A 19056-nucleotide genomic window follows, 5' to 3' on the forward strand; every position below is an offset into this window, starting at 1 on the left:
CCAAGAAGTGACACACACACACACACACACACACACACACACACACACACACACACACACACACACACACCTGAGCCTTTCTGCAGAGATTGTGCACATGGTGCAACACACTGCTGAAAGACATTTCCGGATAAATAAATTGAAGCCAGTGTGGGCTCCTCTCCAGGGATCGGAGCAATCCCATAATATTCCCATAATATTCCAGTCCAGAAAGATGGAATGCAGAAAAAGGATTTGGGTGCTAAATGTCCCTCATTCTTGTTCTTTCCACTAAATCTACTCTGGATACATCTTGTCAGGAAGAGACGGAACAAAACAGAATTTAGCTTCAGATAATGCATGAAACTAAAAGTTGAATAAAATTTTAAAAGGATGCATCCCACATTAAGCTTCTTACATAGCTTAATGTGTAACAAGCTTCTCACATATAGTATTTCTAACATGTTTGAAAAATCCCAACAGTTTAATTGAGATTGTCAAACACTGATTATGGACCATAGTGTGTATCTGTGTTATGACGGATTACATCGAGGTCATAAGATTTCAAATGGATGACCTCTTACAGAGTGGTGGGCTTCACAGAGGCTGGAAACAACGACCCCTGTACCAGCTAATATGGGCCAGGGTGGACAACCTGCCCATTGAGTCCTCTGAGATTACACTCGCTCAGTCAGGACAATGTAAACAACACTGTCTGCAATTCATTTCCACTTCAGGATCCGAGGATATAGGGTGTGGAGAGGCTGTCTTGATTACAGAGAGACTCCATCTTGGTATTGGCTGGCTGAAGGGTCAAAAGGGTGAAGAAAAGAATATTGTCAAGCAGTAGTTTACTGGCTCTGCTTCAGAACTCACAATTTACAAGGGGGTTATACCCTTCCTGCCTCTTCATACAGAGCTACTATCAATTCACATCTCACGTTAGGAAAACGACCCATGCACTCGTCCTGTAAGCCAGTGTGTTCATTGTAACTGATGGTTACTGAATTACCTGCTATCAACAAGCTCTTTAGATTTCCCATAGACATTCTGTAGAACTTCAGTGGAAATACAATTCCTGTAGCTCAACTTGTAGAGCAAGGTGCTAACCACAGGGTGGTTGTTGTTTTGATACTTGGTAATCATGTATATCTGCATACACCTGTGTCAAAGGAAACGGCTTTTTTCCACCACTGACAGGCTCATAATGTAATTATAAGGGTCTGAACACCTGGACACCTGGTTGCCTGATGAACAGGAACTGTCTGGCCTGTGAGGTTCGGCCTTCCACGTTGAAACAGTGAATAAACTTCATCATCTGCACTACGGTATTGAATACGGTTACCTACTGTATATTATTTTGGCCCGTACAGACATTTGCCAGAGGGTTTATTATACTTTCATTATTTAGATCTGCAGCAACGAGATTTCTTGCAGAGTCAGCCATACTGACACAATGTACTGCACATTGAAGACACAATATGGTGTCAGAACCTTAACGACGTCATATTTAATTCAACACATTCAGATTTACTTCCATATTCTCAACTTTCATTCAATATATTCAGACTTTCTTTCAATTATTTCAAATTCCATTCAATAAATTCAGACTTTCTTTCAATATTCTCAAATTCCATTCAATCTATTCAGACTTTCCTTCAATATCTTGAAGTTTCATTCAATATATTCAGACTTGAATTCCATATTCTCAACTTTCATTCAATATTTTCAGACTTTCTTTCAATATTCTCAAGTTTCGTTCAATATATTCAGACTTCATTCAATGTTTTGAAGTTGTATTCCATATATTCAGATATATAATAAGCAAACTATGCTAGATTAAGTACATGATTAAAAAAATAGAGTTTGACATATAGCTCTGTGCAATTAAATGTAGAATGTGCATTGCCACTCAGAAGATAAGCCTCCCCTCCGAACACAGAGGTTGTCATTATTTATTGCTGTTGTGGTGGGCAGGAATGATTTCATGTAGTATCATCATCCTATCCTTATCATAGCAGAGCCTCCGACTGAAAGCACTCGGCTGTCTGACCAGTAGGTTGTGCAGGGGATGTGAAGTGTTGTCCATTATGTTGAGCAGTTCCTTCTCTCAACAACCAACTCCAGGGGCTCCAGAGCAGACCCCAGCACAGAGCCGGCCTTCTTTATCACCTTGTTCAGTTTCTCGCTGTCACTGGCTCTGATGCTGCTGCCCCAACAGATACAGCTACAAAGACCGTTGCACTTGCAACAACAGACTGGTCAAAGACATTCACCATCTTGCTGCACACACTGAGGGACCTTCCTGTTGACAGCCTCAGTGTTACCTGTTCCAGTCCGGTCTGTTGTCAAGGTGAACACAGAGGTATCTGTAGCCCTTCATCTGTTCTCCCAAGATGGAAATGGTCTTCAGCTCAGTTCTGGTCCTCCTAAAATCCACAGTCCACTTCGGCCACATTTAAGAGGAGGTGGTTGTTCCCCACACCATGTCACAACACGGTCCACCAACTTCCTGTAGTCAGTCTCCTGTCCATCACTGACACACTCCACAATTGCAGAGTCATCCAGAAATGTCTGAAGATGACAGGACTCCGAGTTGTATCAGAAGTCTGAGGTATGCAGGGTGAAGAGGGAAGGTGAGAGTACAGTCCCCTGCGGTGCTCCTGTGCTGCTAACCACCTGCTCAGACACACGTCCCCTCAGTCACACAGACTGGTCTGTCTGTCAGGTAGTCAATAATCATGGGGGTTGTGGAGGTGCCTACCTGCATCTTTAGGAGCTTCCCTCGCAGCAGTGAAGGCTGAATTGTGTTAAAGGCACTGGAGAAATCAATGAGCACAATCCTCTCAGTGCTTCCAGCTTTGTCCAGGTAAGGCAGAACACAGAGTCAAATGTATAACATTCATAACATGTGAGCAATAATCAATCAATAATCTATATTCACACCTGGACCATCCCAAAAGCAATCTTTGCAATCTCTGCATTCTGTTGCGGCCATGCCAAAAAAAGAGACATTTTCTGGAAAATGAGAATGTTTTCTGCCTTAGTTTAATTAAGTGACATTCTCTGAATAAAAGTAACAAGAAAAGTCATTATTGTGTATTACATCATGGAGGACATTCAGTTACTGTTGACTACATTTAATTCAAGTCAGACAAATTACATTACCTTTTCCCAGGTGCTTGAGTTTTTAAAGGTGATGAACATTTTATAACAATAATCTTTTTTTTTTAGTTGTTGTTGTTTTAAACAATAATATTTTTTTAAAGCCTGCCAGGACATTCATTGTGTTAAAGTGTTAAGTTCGAGGATATCCAATACAGACTAATTGCATTAACAGTTTTGCTTCTGGTTCCTTGGTAGTGCAGAAATATGTAGGCGTAATATGTAGGCGGAACAATAAAGGGAACGATATTTTTTGCCAGATAGAGAAATCAGAATTGGGTAGTGATGGTTTGTGATTGGCTCATGCAAATGTTTATCGCCACACCTATATCAAATGCCATGCCTTTGCGGAATTCTGCTGATCAAGACAATCCTGCCGTAATAGTCAGAATAGGTCGTTTCCGCTGCTGGGTAAAAGCCATAGAACATTCAGTTAATTTGGCTGTTGTATTGGCTGTTATTGTCTGCAAGAACCAAATGCACTGCTTTACACCAAAGAATGTAATTGCTTTTGTATGGTCTTCATGATACCATAGACTCATTTCATAATGAACAGATTTCATAGATGACTACAGCATTTTTTGTTAATTAATGTTGTGGCATACCTACAACCAATCAATGAATAAAGCACATTTCTTGGAGTGATTTCAATGTCATTGTGTGGCCGACTAAAAGTAAAATAAACTATTTGAAAAGAAAAGTTTTAAAAGAATTATACAAAAATAACATGGACACCATGAGATGAAAGTGAAATTTGCAGATGCTTTATTAGGCTACAGAGGATGCTCTTGAAGCCCCTGCCAAATTGTATATGGCCTGAAGTCACTACTTATATGTGGCAACATAAACAGAGCAAATATCAAACAGTCTCAAAGAGAAGAACTTTTCCCTACACTGTCCTTTCTTGACTATTAACCACGGCTGACACACTGATTTTGTAAACTTTCCGCAGCTCTGCGATTAACACTCGGGCGTGGCCTATACATGGGATTTCATTTTTTATGTTATTTTCAGTTCAACGTGCTTTGTGTGAAAAATAGAGACATCAATGAAGCCTTGTGTTTTACTCTTCCCCTCGTGACTCCGCTCCTCTCCTCTCCGCTACTCCATAAGGGCCAGTCCACGCCAGAGCCACGCGGCGAGACGAAATCGGTGCAGACAGACAGGGAACGTCAAAGTATTTTCTGGGAGGGGATGCTGTTAAGGTATGTTTTTAGCCTTTTACTTCACTACATTTCCCATGATGCCATTTTTAACTTCATTACAACTAGTCTATGTACTATTCATTTTGCCTCCACTGACCGAAATGAGCTGTCAAGTGTGTGCGCGGTTTGGAACTCAGGAACTTCTAACATGCAATACGTGACATCTACATGAGACAGGCTTATCATTTTCTGACAATCACATTACTAGGCTATGAAAGCATATGTCCGTTAAAGTTAAGTTAAACCACCAATTCTTTACCACCAAAACAAACAAACAAACAAAATCCGGTTGGTGCAGAACAACACAGTGACGAGTTGCAGTGTTTGCAAACTGAGGTAGTTGCAAAAGGTTTATTGTGTCAAATCTCGGTTGCAAAAGCTTTTGTGACGTGTTGTCAGTTAGTTAGTGAAGACAATGCATCATGGCAGAGCTAACTACTTAACTCAGGACTTAACTCGGTTTGAAGAACAACAGGGTCTGTACAGCATCTGTCAGAAACCATATGATAACAAAGTCACAGAAACAAACGTAATTACGTAGTCAGCTAGTTGGTGGCTAACTAATCAGCTTGCTAGTTCATATATTTCTACAGCCAGAGGTGTAGAAAGATATTGTTAAGGTGTTGCTATGGAGACGTTGGTGCTGTCACAATATGTCCCAGAGTTCTGAACAGAATGATTTGTTGCAAAAAGTTGCAGTTGCAGTAGTTGCAGCTTGTCTTGTCTATAAACTTACCTTTTGCTACCATTTGAATATGCTCCCATAGGCCATTGAATGCTGGGCGTGTACAAAAATCCCATATTTTCAAAAAAATATTTTGAGAAAATGAGGCAGAACACCATCACAAATGTTTGATATGTTAAGAACAAATATCTAATCTTTCCAAAAAAAATTGTTTCATGTTGGTAAATGCTGTCATTTTTTTGCTATAGCATGCCAAAAATGCCACAAAATGGGTTTTCATCCATTTTCAAGCTTTAATATCTTCCATCCCATTCATCACATCACAGTTTTTTTAATACAACATACGAAGCATACATAGGAAGGTCTGTGTATAATATCAAGTCTTTAGCTTTAACATTGAGCTTTCCACAGTCCTTCAAAGATGCTACGACAGAGCATAGTGTAACATTTTCGCGCAAATTCAAGCACCCCGAATACTATGATATACCCAAGCCACACCCTTGGAAGTCCACATTTTTCAAGTAATGGTATCATATTTTAAGCCTAGAAAGTTTGAAGGAGCTAGCTTAAATACTTTTCTAGTAATAGCAATTTGAAAATGGCTCTTCACAAAACGCTGCTCAAAAAGCGTCTTAAGTATTGGCACCCCCTCCCCCCTAAAACATCCTATTGTGACAAAACTGTTGGGAGTAGAGAGCTAATATTTGGGACTATTCATATTAAGAAGTGTATGAACAACCTTGAATTTTTTCAGCCAAATCTGAGATGGTCGAGTGGGGAATTTTCCTTTAATTGTCCCGTTTGGCGTGGAATGACCCGGATGTGTTTAATGACTAGTTCATCTTCACTGTCTTGGCACACTTTTAAAGGTGCAGGCCTCAGAGCAGGGCTGGCTTCCAGGCTGGTAAACATAGGCGTGAAGACATGCTGGCATGACAGTCTTGGCTCATGTCTCTCACTGAGACGAGTGCTGTGACAGCTGTCAGCCAATGTTTGCGGTGTCACACAAGTGCCCTGCGTGTCACTGAGAGCATGCGAGAGAGTGCTGGTGTATGCGCCGGTGTGTGCGCTGATGTATGCTACTGACACTCTGCATGTTACTGACACTATTCACAATAGGTGGAGATGCAGGGGTACTCATAAGCACCACTGCATCTGCACCTACACACACACACACTTACACACACACACACACACACACACGCACGCACACACACACACATTCACACATGCACACACACACACACACACACACACACACACACACATTCACACATGCACACACACACACACACACACACACACACACACACACACACACACACACACACACGTGTACACGCACGCACGCACACACATATACACACACGCACGCACGCACACACACACGCACACAGATCTCCAGCACCCAATCCATGCAGCTTTTTAATGGCCGCTCCGTCTCATCAGTGCACATGCTCTGTCTCCACACAGCGTGTGTGTGTCGTCGGTGGAGGCGCTACACCATTCACACGTCTGCCCACTGCGCTGTGCTGTTTACTGACAGAGCCTGAGAGACACAGCAAGAGGCCGTGCCCAGATCAACACACCCCTGTCCCCTCTCTTCTCTCTTTTACTCTCCTCTCTTTTTTATTTTACATGTCATTCCTCCTGTCATCTATTTTTCTCTTAATCTTGCACTATCTCTCTGTCCCTTTCTCCACCTCCCCTCTCTACCTCCCTCTCTTTATTTCTCTCTGTCTCTTTCTCCACCTCTCCCTCTCTTACACACCCCCCCTCTCTTCATTTCTCTTTCTCTGTCCCTTTCTCCACCTCTCCCTCTCTTACACACCTCCCCTCTCTACCTCCCTCTCTTTATTTCTCTCTCTCTGTCTGTCTTCATCGCTCCCTCTTTTTGCTCATTTTTCTCTCCTCCTCCCTCTCCATCTCTTCTTCTTCTCTCTACTCTCTCTCTCTCTCTCCAGCCCAGGGTCTCCCCCCAGCTCAGCTCTGCCCAGCGCAGGGCCCCGTCTCTGGGGCTTCAGCGGAGACATCTGCCCCCTGGAGCAGGCCCTGGATCTGACAGCACACAGCCAAGCGGGGCGCGGGGAGCCCACCTCCGGCACCATCTCTGAATATACATCATGCGCGCAGTGACATTTAGACTTCATCATGCAGATGGGGGGGGGGGGACTAAATAAATGCCATTTTATCTTAAACAACATTGAGGGGGTGCTCTCAGTCATAAATTACCCCAAGGTGGTGGTATTGGAGGGGTGGGGTGCGGTGCGGTGGGCTGGGCCGGGAGGGGAAGGGGGGTGTTTGGGCGGAATCTAATTGTCAATGGCAGTTCATTTCTTTGTGCAACACAGAGAATAAATCAAGGCAAAAAGAATTAAAATAGAAATTAGGTTATGCCAGCCTGCGGTGGAGAAGAAAAAAATTATATATCACTGGAGCTCATTGTAGCTTTGCATGATGTTAATGCACTGCATTTTAAGAGACACACAATCAACATGTCTCCAACTGTTTGAAAAACATTTGTCATTAGTGGCTGCCAAAGAGATGGCTTCCTATATAATGAATAGGCAACACGATGAGAATACACTTTCAAATAATCCTATTGTAAATTACTTTTACTCTTCATTTCAAGGAATAAAACGATAGAGAACACACACACACACACACACACACACACACACACACACACACACACACACACACGCATGCACATATTGCCATCTATGATCCCGCAGTATGTTGTAAGCAGCGTGTGTATACTCTGACTGTGTTACTATAAAACACAGGCTGAATATTTACTCTGAGAGTGAAGTGTGTTTTTGACTCCTGGCTGGAAACGAAAAACTTCATGACTAACTGGTGACTTGAGAACGCCTATCTCCAGGCTCGTCACTGTCAGCTTCCATTCTTGTGCGCTAACGCTTGTGGGAACACTCCATAAATCCTGATGTTGCAGAGAGTGTTTGGAGAGGTTGTTTCCTGTGAGCAGAGCGGAGGCCTGATATAGAGCTGTGCTCGTGCCTCCCCACCTGACCGTCATGCCTGGACCACGTCCCCCGTCCTCCCTTACCTCCGAGCTACACTTCATGCCTGGACTACGTCCTCCGTCCTCCCTTACCTCCGAGCTACACTGCACGGCTATCTCACACAGGAGCTTTTCCCCAGTGACTGCATCCTCAGAGATTATATTACCCCACCCCCCCTCTCTATAAAACACTCCACTCTCCCTCTTCCTCTCCCTAGCCAGCCAGAAGGTGTCTGGTATACTTTCATAATCACATCTCTCTCTCTCTCTCTCTCTCTCTCTCTCTCTCTCTCTCTCACACACACACTCTTTACTCATTTTCTCTTTCTCTCTTTTTCTCTCTGTCACACTCCACACTCCCCTCCCCCAATACACGCCCGTGCAGAAGTGATGTAGACACCCGCAACAACAGTGTACACATACACAATCACAGTGGACATGCATTAACACTATGATACAAGTGTGTGCACTTAACACATACAGTACGTGCTCCTCTTCAGCAAGCAGACACACATCAGCTCTCACACACACATTCACATAAACTCAGGCACACACAGACACACACACACATATGCACACACACACACACACACACACACACACACACACACACACACACACACACACACACACACACACACACACACACACACACACACACACACACACAAACAGACACACACACAACACAGCCTTATGACACCCCTGCAGCCCACCATGGTCAGCAGTCACCACAGGGAGAGGGAAGCGTAAAAAAGGGAGACAGGCGGCATGTTGGCTGTCACCTTACATTATCACACCAGTTTGTCATCTGCACCAGATCAATGGGCACCAGCATGGAGGCAGAGCGGTCCTCACACAAGCAATCACATAGAGACTCACTAAAGTGGTCCTCACACAAGCTTCTACAAGCAGCCAATCACAGAGAGACACACTAAAGCAGTCCTCACACAGGCCTCTACAACCAATCACATAGAGACTCACTAAAGCGGTCCTCACACAAGCAATCACATAGAGACTCACTAAAGCGGTCCTCACACAGGCTTCACACAGAGGCTCACTAAAGCAGTCCTCACACAGGCTTCTACAAGCAATCACAGGGACACACACTAAAATAGTCCTTACACAGGCCACCCCAAGCAATCACATAGAGACACACTAGAATTGTCCTTAAACAGGCCACAACCAGCAATCACAGAGAGACTCACCAGTTCCCGTAAAGAAGAGCACAAGGAGGTGGCGGGGCTAAAATAGGAGCCACACAGGGAACCACGGGGACCTCAGGGAACCACAGGGGACGATGGCGCTCAAACAGTCCACCACCACCCAGGCAACTGCAGACAACCACGAGGAAGAAAACCAAAACAGTTCCCACACTCTTAACCACAAGGAGTGAAAGAGACCAAACATTCGCAATGTCGATCTCAAGGACATGGAGCTAAAACTGGTCACACACCAGGAACCACACAGACACATGGTGCGAGAATAGTTCCCATGCTTGGAACAACACAGTGGAATGGAACTAAAAAAAAGTCCGTACAGCTGGAACCACAAGAAGATGAATGATAATGATAATACATGGTGGGGATAGAAGTCCTCATAAGGAGCTAGAGTGAACGTGAGGGGCACATGGTGCCAAATCACTTTCTCTGTGTGTGTGTGTGTGTGTGTGTGTGTGTGTGTGTGTGTGTGTGTGTGTGTGTGTGTGTGTGTGTGTGTGTGTGTGTGTGTGTGTGTGTCTGTGTGTCTGTGTGTGTGTTTGTGTGTGTGTTGTGGAAGAGTGGGTAGTTGGCCAAATCTAAGCGGCACCTAATTAAGCTGATCACTGATACCCTAACATGTAATCACCTGGTGCACTTAACGACACTTTGCATGAATGTACTTAGTGCAGCTCTAACTGCAGCTCATTAAAACTAGCAACAGTTGAAGTGTGTCTGGGTTCGTTCTTGCAGATGACAGAGGCCAGTTTGTAACAAAGAGAGAGCATAGTCACCCCACCCGGACTTGAAACCGGGTCTACAGGGTGCCAAACATGCACTCTGACCGCAATGCCAAGGTCCGGGTGGGGTGTCTATTCTCTCCCCTTCGCTACTCAGTGTCATTGTAGGATTATCTCACGTAGAGATAGTCTCAGTTCTTGATTGCACCTTACTAAAATGTTACTTTAAATGTGAACAAATGATCACCATTTTCTTTTTACTTCAGTGCTGGATATATGTTTTGCCCTCTCTTTCTAAAACTTTTTTTTTTCTTTCTAAATGACATATTTCTACTAATACAGAAACAGGGAGTACTGTAGATAGATAGATAGATAGATAGATAGATAGATAGATAGATAGATAGATAGATAGATAGATGGATACTTTATTAATCCCGAGGGAAATTTAAGACAAAAAGCCTAATTGTTGTTTCAATGAATTACTCTCATAGCTTCATTGCATACAGTATACTGTATATCAAGTTCTATGTGTTGCACAGATGACTGTATCTACTCTTAGTCATCCCGTCCATGTGTCTTAATAATGGCACTGGAGAAAATGAATACTGGTTGGGGTCATATCTGCATTTGTCATCTCGTCCCAAGACACCAGGACATTATCCCTCTCCTGATTTATCTTTGTCACACGTGTCACATACTAGCAATGCAGGGAAATGGATTTTGATGGGAGTGATATGTCATCCACATCATAGGCTCTGTCACATGGAGAGAAAAAGATGGAGTCTAAAATGGGGGGTGGCTGCTTGGGAGAAGAAATGCCACAGCTTGCCTTACATTGCCATCTCATAAATACATTCAAGGACCAGGGCTTTAAAAAGTCAATAGTGTGCACATGGCTCCATGCGTGCACACACACACACACAATCACACACACACACACACACAGACACACACACATACACACAGACACACACACACACACACACAGACACACAAACAGACACCCCTACACACACACACACACGTGCACACACACGCACGCACGCACACACACACACACACACACGCGTGCACACACACACACACACACAAACACGCAGACACACACACACACACAGACACACACGTACACACATACACACCCACACACACCCACACAAAAACAGAAACCGCAGATCAGCAGAATACGCAGATGCATGCTGTCAAAATATAAATCAACAATCCGAGCCCAACATAAACACAAGTGCAGGGCCAGCAGAAAAGCTCAATGGTTGCTGTGGCGTTGAGTATGCAAGTCACTCAGAAGCAAGCCTGCTGAGGCCACCAAAAAATCTGACTCACCGCTTTGGGCCACAAATGCCCAGGCCTGCATTTTTTACACAACATTAAATGTGAAATCTAAAGAAAATACATATACAAACGCTTAGTCACTGAATAAGCAGAATAGACGGTTGAGGCCTTAATTATGGAGCGAATCAACTGAGGTCACCATGGAAGAAAAACTGTATACTCAATGCTGAATGGTCAAACTGGGAAAAGTATATAAATATAAAAGCCCAGGCTAAACACAAAAACCCTGGCCTGAGTTTCTGTGCTGGACAGCCATGGTGTTGGTTGTGTGCACAGAGTCAGCTAAGAGCCCTTCATCACGGCCAACTGATCCCATTTAATGACTAAAAGCACTGCTCCAGATTGCGCACTCGTGCTAATGTGGAGGATCACGGCTAATGTGTTGTCACATCGCTCCAAACGGCCCACCCCATAACCACTACATTCCACGTACCCAACTTACAGTCACCATATACTTACTCCAGCACTCCGGCGCTCGACCGCCTCCATTCCCCTGGGTTTTGTTCATGTTCAGCTCATATTGGTCAGCGGAGGACGGAGGAAATATAACAAAAAAGCAGGGAAGCCATGTTATTTTTAGCCGAAGCGGACATAATTACGCAAGCAACGTCTGACGAAATTGTTCAGGCTCGGCTAGGCAATTAGGGCCGGCAGGGAAGCTAATGGGGAGAGAATTACTCAGACCCTTCCTCCATTAGCCTCCATTTGCACCAGGAAATGTACTGAGAGTAGCCTACCGGTCAGCCACAGCTACCAAACCAGATTACTGAACCTCTCTTCATTAAACCCATCAACTCTCCTTCTCTCTCCCTCTTTCTCCCCTCACCCTCTCTAACTCTCACTCCCTCTCTCTTTCCATCATTGTGTGTGTGTGTGTGTGTGTTCCATCAGGCATTGTCTGTTATCTGCTAAACATACAGTTCAGAGCAGACAGCTTTGAGCCGTACAGGCATGTAGGATAAGTCCATTTAATAGCACAATTGCTGTGTTTCTGCTCTTGTCACATGAAAAGATAAATAAGGCATGAGGGGCGGCGCAGGGATTGGATAGCAGTAAATAATGTGTGTTCGAGGCGGTAATGCAGTCACAAAGCAGAGTGGCCGTTACACTTCGAACAGGCTTTTTTTTAAGTCCGTTATCCTGCTTATGCTACTGTTGCCACACTTACAATATGCTAATTTGCAGATATAATTTCCACATTTTGATCAATACCACTGATCAATACAACTGACTTGGTAGAACTACTTCTTTTCACCTCACATTGAGTATCTTCTTAAATTACAGTCCAAACTGCCATTACTAGTTCAACATGGATGGTTGCTATGGTCAAAGCCCAGTCGTTAGTTCAACAATATCCCAGCGTTCTGTTGCACCTTGGCTTTGTAAGATCATTGTGTTCCTTAGACAAAATAGGTGTGCTTAGGTGTGCAATATCAAAAGTTTGACATAGGAAAATGCTAACAACCAGTGGTATATATAATATTGAAAACACCTCAAATCTCCTAAAGCAAGGACAGAATACAAATAAAGCACAGAGTCTAATTTATCTATTGCTTGCATGGGAAAGGGCACCATTCCACCCAACAACAACACTAAGCTAAAACCACCAGAGGTTAAAGAAGGCTCATGCCTACAGCCTCATTTAACACCTCTAGTAAAAGTATACACACTTAGCACACACTCCAGGTACTTGTCAAAATAACAGGTAATATTTCCCAAACCCGGGAGGCGGCAACTGAATGCACTGATGAAATAGGCTCTTTGAGTGGCAAACGTGGCACATACCGGCTACATTTTCTCAAAGGGCTTGTAGCTGCTCAGAGAACACGATCAGCCCTTAAAAAGGGGCTCCAAAGTTTACTTCCCATACACACTAACACACTCTCACAGAGAGAGAGCGAGAGAGAGAGGAGAGAGAGAGAGAGAGAAAGAGAGATGAGAGAGAGCGACAGAGAGAGAGAGAGAGAGAGAGAGAGAGAGAGAGTATTGGAAGGTCTGACAGGTCCTTTTTATAATAGGAATAAAGAAGAAGAAAAGGTTTTCTCTCTGGCCTTAATTCAAGCGCTGTGTGAATTCTCCATGTCTCTAGTCATTAGGACCTGTCAAATCAAATGTGACATGGAGGAGAGAGAGAGCAATTCCGCAAGAATATTTAAATCATCTTTCAATCTTTCAAGACCTGCCTTGCCAAGACCTGCCTCATCAGTTGACGACTTTGACAATTAATTTGTGTCTTACAGATTATCCTATCAACCGCTTCCGACCCAGGCACTCACGCTCTCTCTCTCCCATTTTCAAACACACACACACACAGAGAGAGAAAGAGAGGGAGAGAGAGAGAGAGAGACGTTGTGGAGTTGAGGTGATAATCTTGGAGGAACATGTCCGAAGAGCTCCACCATATTTTAAGACCAGTCCCCTCATGCCTTATTCCCCACAGAAGTGTGTCAACCTGGCATGCATCCAATGCAGCACCTATGGGTGTGTTTGCGTGTGTTTGCGTGTGTGTGTGAGAGTGTGTATCTGTGTGTGTGTGTGTGTGTGTGTCCCAATTGATTGAAATCCTCGGACAGGGAAGTTGGCGAATCCCTGTAGTATTGTTTATTTTTAAGGTTATCTCTTCCTCCGTATTGGCTGAAATGAATTCAGATATGTGTCCTTAGGGACGGTGGATGTGTGTGTGTGTGTGTGTGTTTGTGCGTGTGTGTGTGTCTGTGTGTGTATTTGGAGGACCCCTGACCTGTCCAGGTGAAGGCAATTAAGGAGGCATCAAGTCAGTCTGTCAAAGACGCTACACAAGAGCTCAAGACACATAACCTACTTCTTCCAGACTTAAAGTCTTGTGTAATAAAGAAAGTTTGGTAAACTGTCAAGTTATAATGGCTCCGGCTATTTGGGGTTGCTGTAATTAGCAGAAGAGTAGAAGGGAGTCGGCCACTCCTCTTTGCACCTTATTCTGAATCCTCCAAAGAACACGCCCTAACCCTGTTCTCTCTCTGTGTGTGTGTGTGTGTGTGTGTGTGTGTGTGTGTGTGTGTGTGTGTGTGTGGTGTGTGTGTGTGTGTGGGTGTGTGTGTGTGTGCGTGTGTGTGTGTGTGTGTGTGTGTGTGTGTGTGTGTGTGTGTGTGCGTCTGCTAGAAGGTCGAACAAAGAGCTATGCCTTATTAAAGATCTCTTCTTTTAGCTCATCTGCCACTTTGATGGGTTTGCCAATTAAACGCCTGTTCCAGTTCAAGCAAGAAATAATAGCTGGTGTCACCCAAGGCACTGCCACTATAGGGTAATCTTATTTGATGTAAAATGGCAATCGATCAAATCCTTATTCAGTAGGACGAGGGCTACTTTCCCAGGCTGATTTCTTCGGATCTACTGTATCAACATCGATATGACATGATTTAAAGAATCACCTGTTGAGACAAGGCACCTCCCTGGTATTCTGTGTGTACGCATATGTATTCGGATGTAAATGTTTTCAATGCTTGTATTTGTTCATTCGTTTTTTTTTAAGTGAGTGTGTGTCTGATTTGTGACATCTGTGCATCTGTCTGTGTGTGAGTGTTTTGTATGTGTAGCTGTACGTGTGTGTGTGTGTGTGTGTGTGTGTGAAATTGCATTTGTATGGGTTTGTGTGCATGCATGCGTGTGTGTGTGTGTGTGTGTGTGTGTGTCTGTGTATGAGGCTGAGATGATTATATTAATTAACACGGAGCTACATTTGGCGTCTCCAAACGTTTGATGTCTTATCAGTGCGGTGCGTGGCGAAACCTCGGCGATAATATTCCGACTCAGAACGATCGATATGGATCAGGTCGGGATGCTCTGTTCCTACTCTCGCCGGCTCCGCATGGAATGTCGGAGCGCCGCCACATCAAAGCCTTGCCGTGCCAGGTCTGTCACAGGGACCTAAACGAGTTTGAGACGCCCGTCGGGACACCTGAGGAACCCAGAGACTCTGTGAGGGCGCCATTAAAGCACAACAATTAGATCTATTTTTGGGGGGGTGGCGTTCTTTTTTTTTTTTTTTCATTTTGATATGGTTTAGACACTCATCATGCTGTGTTTGTCGAACGGAATGCGTTAGCACTGCTTTTCCCCCACTCCCAAAACTGTTCCTACACACACACACACACACACACACACACACACACACACACGCACATACACACTCACACCCTCACAAAAGTCATCTGCACAACAGTGTTGCAGAGGTGTTTTGCATATTCTTGGCAACAGTTAAAGAAGCCTCTGCAAGGTGCTGGTCCAAGTTCAGACTCCGATGACTCAGCAGTTTCTATTGACTTCTATTGACACAAACACACTCAACTCTCAGATGGCAGCTGTGCTAATCACACCACGCTCACACCTAATATTTTTTTCTCTCTGTTTTCAGCAAAATGCTAAATTAATTTTAAGTCCACATCTAATGTGAGCCTTATGATTCCATGGCATCAAAAGAGATATTCATTTCTCTAGTTTTAAATGCACTGACCAGTGTGATTTTTTAATCTGTTTTTACCCACAGATAATCACACATCGATGAGGCAGACTTACCATGACTATTTGTGCTGTGTCACTACAGATGGTTATATAACCCTTACACACACACACACACACACACACACACACACATACACTCTCTCTAAGCTCTATTCAGTCTGTCACTATGGATGGATAAATCCAATATCTATTAAACAGAAACACTTCTATTTAATTGTTGTTGCCCTCAACATTTCCCTCCTTTTATATTAAGGTCAAACCTGAATCCCACAAAATGAAAGGTCAGGTGAGGTCAAAGAAACAATAGAAGCTGCCAGCCTTGGGGAAAAGAAACTACATCAACTGCAAGGGAGAGAGTGTTTGCCAGGCTTTAGTCTATTTCCCAGGTTCTGTCACTGCAAGCATTTAGTAGTCATCCATGTTCTGTTTTTTATCCTATAAAATGCCTATGGATTTTATTAGCCAATATCACCTATACTGAAAAGCAGAAAAAAAGAGAGGCAATGAATTAAGCAGGAATCTTATGAGTGTTTTATGATCCTCGGGGGGGAAATTTAAGGGATCAGTGAATCAGATCATTAAAATGAAATCCCTCCATCCTGCCTTCCCTCTCCTACACCTGCCATGCGTGACAGGGGGAGTTAATTGCACAGTTTTAGCTGTTTCCAGCGAATGTAGCGCCACAACATTGCTCCTAGGCTCCACGTGTGTGTGTGTGTGTGTGTGTGTGTGTGTGTGCAGCTTGTCACTAAAATAACGATGACTTAAAAACACACAAGTAAATAAAAGATATGGGAGAAGCAGAGGTTCGGAAAGATTAATGAGAAGTGCATGCCTACGACATGTCCTTAAACAGGCTCACTCCACAGCAGGGAGCAGACATCGCTTAGTGCTGCACACGGTCTGCTCATCATGACTATAAAAACAACTCAAATAGAACAACACTGCATCTGGATTGCAGACTGACCCACATACTTCCTCATATAGGGGGGGCAGGGGATGGGGGCCAGTATTTGGGGAGGATTGGCCACGTTGTCAAATGACTACCCTCTTTTAGGCTGTTTGGGGCGGATGACTTCGCCTTCCCAATTACCCCCCAAAATGGCCCTGACATCTCCATCCTCAGCCAGTTAGTGGGCTTCAGCTCTGATCAGCACACACACACACACACACACACACACACACACACACACACACACACACACACACACACGCACACACACACACACACACACACATCTCAGCACATCTCAGCACACTCCAGCACACTCACTGCGGGTCAAACATGGGCCAGATTTGGCCGTGAGTCGTAAGCAAGCTGAAAGACTCCTCGTTTCGCTGAAAACTGTGTCTCGTTGTGTCCACTTGGGTCCAGCCCTCAACTTCAACCCTGGCAGATCCGCGATGATAGGTGAGGTGCTAACACAAACACACCCCCACACACACACACACACACACACAAAGAAGCTCCACCTCGCTTGACACCAGACAGGCCGCCTCCTCCTGTGGGGCTCCGCACAGGGACGGAGCTGAGGACGGGCCCCGGCGTTTGTCCAGATGAGGCTGCTGTCGATCTCGTTACTCCTCCTCCTCCTGCTGCTTGCCCGTGACATTTCCACTGGCTGGATCTGCAGCCGCTCATGCTGACAGCAGATGGCGGAGGCTTAGCTAGGCATTTGCAAAACTTTGTGGGCATTACTCGCAAAAGGACACCCAGAAAATAACAAGTTGTTTATGGGTTTGTCTTTGGGAGTGATGTATTGTTTTGTAAAGTAAACGAGGTTTGATGAGGCATATGTTGAAGAAGAGCATGAGCATGTCGGTGAATGTGTCTGTGAGCGTGTCTGAGTCTGTGTCTGAGTGTGTGTCTGTGAGCATGTCTGAGTGTGTGTCTGTGAGCATGTCTGAGTGTGTGTCTGAGTGTGTGTCTGTGAGCCTGTCTGAGTGTGTGTCTATCTGTCTGACTGACAGTCTGTCTGGCTGTCTGTCTGTGAACTTTGAGGTGAAACACATGGAGAAAAAAAAGAGGGCACAAGGGCGGAGAGAAAGATTATGACAGTGTGTTCTTTGTCAGGGTTTTGATCACTTTTTTTGTGACACTTTTGTGTTTTTTTGCGACACTTTTGTAATGACAGGTGAGAATCATACCGTGGGCTTAGATACGTTGCGCGTCTTTCTGTTTCCCTCGTGCATCTTGCATCTTGGTTGCTGTATAGGTAGCTTGAAGACTTTAGCATCTTGCCGGGTGCTTACATCATCATCGTCCGACTGACTCTTTGGCGCTCGCTCTCGTTTTTTTACCCGCTCTCTTCATTTCTCCCAGCAGCATGCAGATTATTCTCACCAACCTCGGCGAACGCCCTTCTGCACTCAGAACAAAAGACACTCAGGGATTCAAGAGATGAGCCGCCCAGTCTTTACTTCAAAGAGCAAGGTGACCTCCAGCAAGCTACATCACACCATAACAGAAGAAGAAGAAGAAGAAGAAGAAGAAGAAGAAGAAGAAGAAGAAGAAGAAGAAGAAGAAGAAGAAGAAGAAGAAGAACATGAACATGCTAGATTTGATGGGCATGACTGGGGATAAAATGTCAGTTATCAATTAATTTGATTAGATATATGAACTCATCTTATTGTTTTACCCTCTGCCAGTATGTCAATCCTCACACAGAGTAGTTTCGATGGCTTGAAATTTATTTCTGGTCCTATTTACCAGGAGATTGTTCTGAATATTTACGTTCTAAATTTTCTAAACAACAAAAAAACATCTAACATCTTTTATCCTTGGGGTCAATTTGACCCCAGCAATTTAAACCTCCAGAAAATGATTAGAATTACATTTTATACCCAAGTGTCAGGACTTTATGTTTGTTTGTTGACTACCTAAATAGCCCTTTAAATAAAACCACTAACCCACCCACCCCCCTTATACATCCAGAATACCTCTTACGCGACTATGGAGAAATATGCAGATCACCATAAAATCTCACTGATTGACCTAAAATTGGAAAGAGATATATTTTTGGTGTTTTCATGGCTTTATATTATTTCTAAGTACATATTGTTGTTATGTATAACATTTTGAATGAAAAGCAATTTCTGTTAATAGTAACAATGTGTATAAAATGTTGATATTTCTTATATGTTTTTTACAGCTATGTACAGGACTTTGAAAACATATCATCATGTTAATTTTATGTTTACCCAGTTGTCC

The sequence above is a fragment of the Clupea harengus genome, chromosome 6 (assembly GCF_900700415.2).
Source record: "Clupea harengus chromosome 6, Ch_v2.0.2, whole genome shotgun sequence".
Lineage (NCBI taxonomy): Eukaryota > Metazoa > Chordata > Actinopteri > Clupeiformes > Clupeidae > Clupea > Clupea harengus.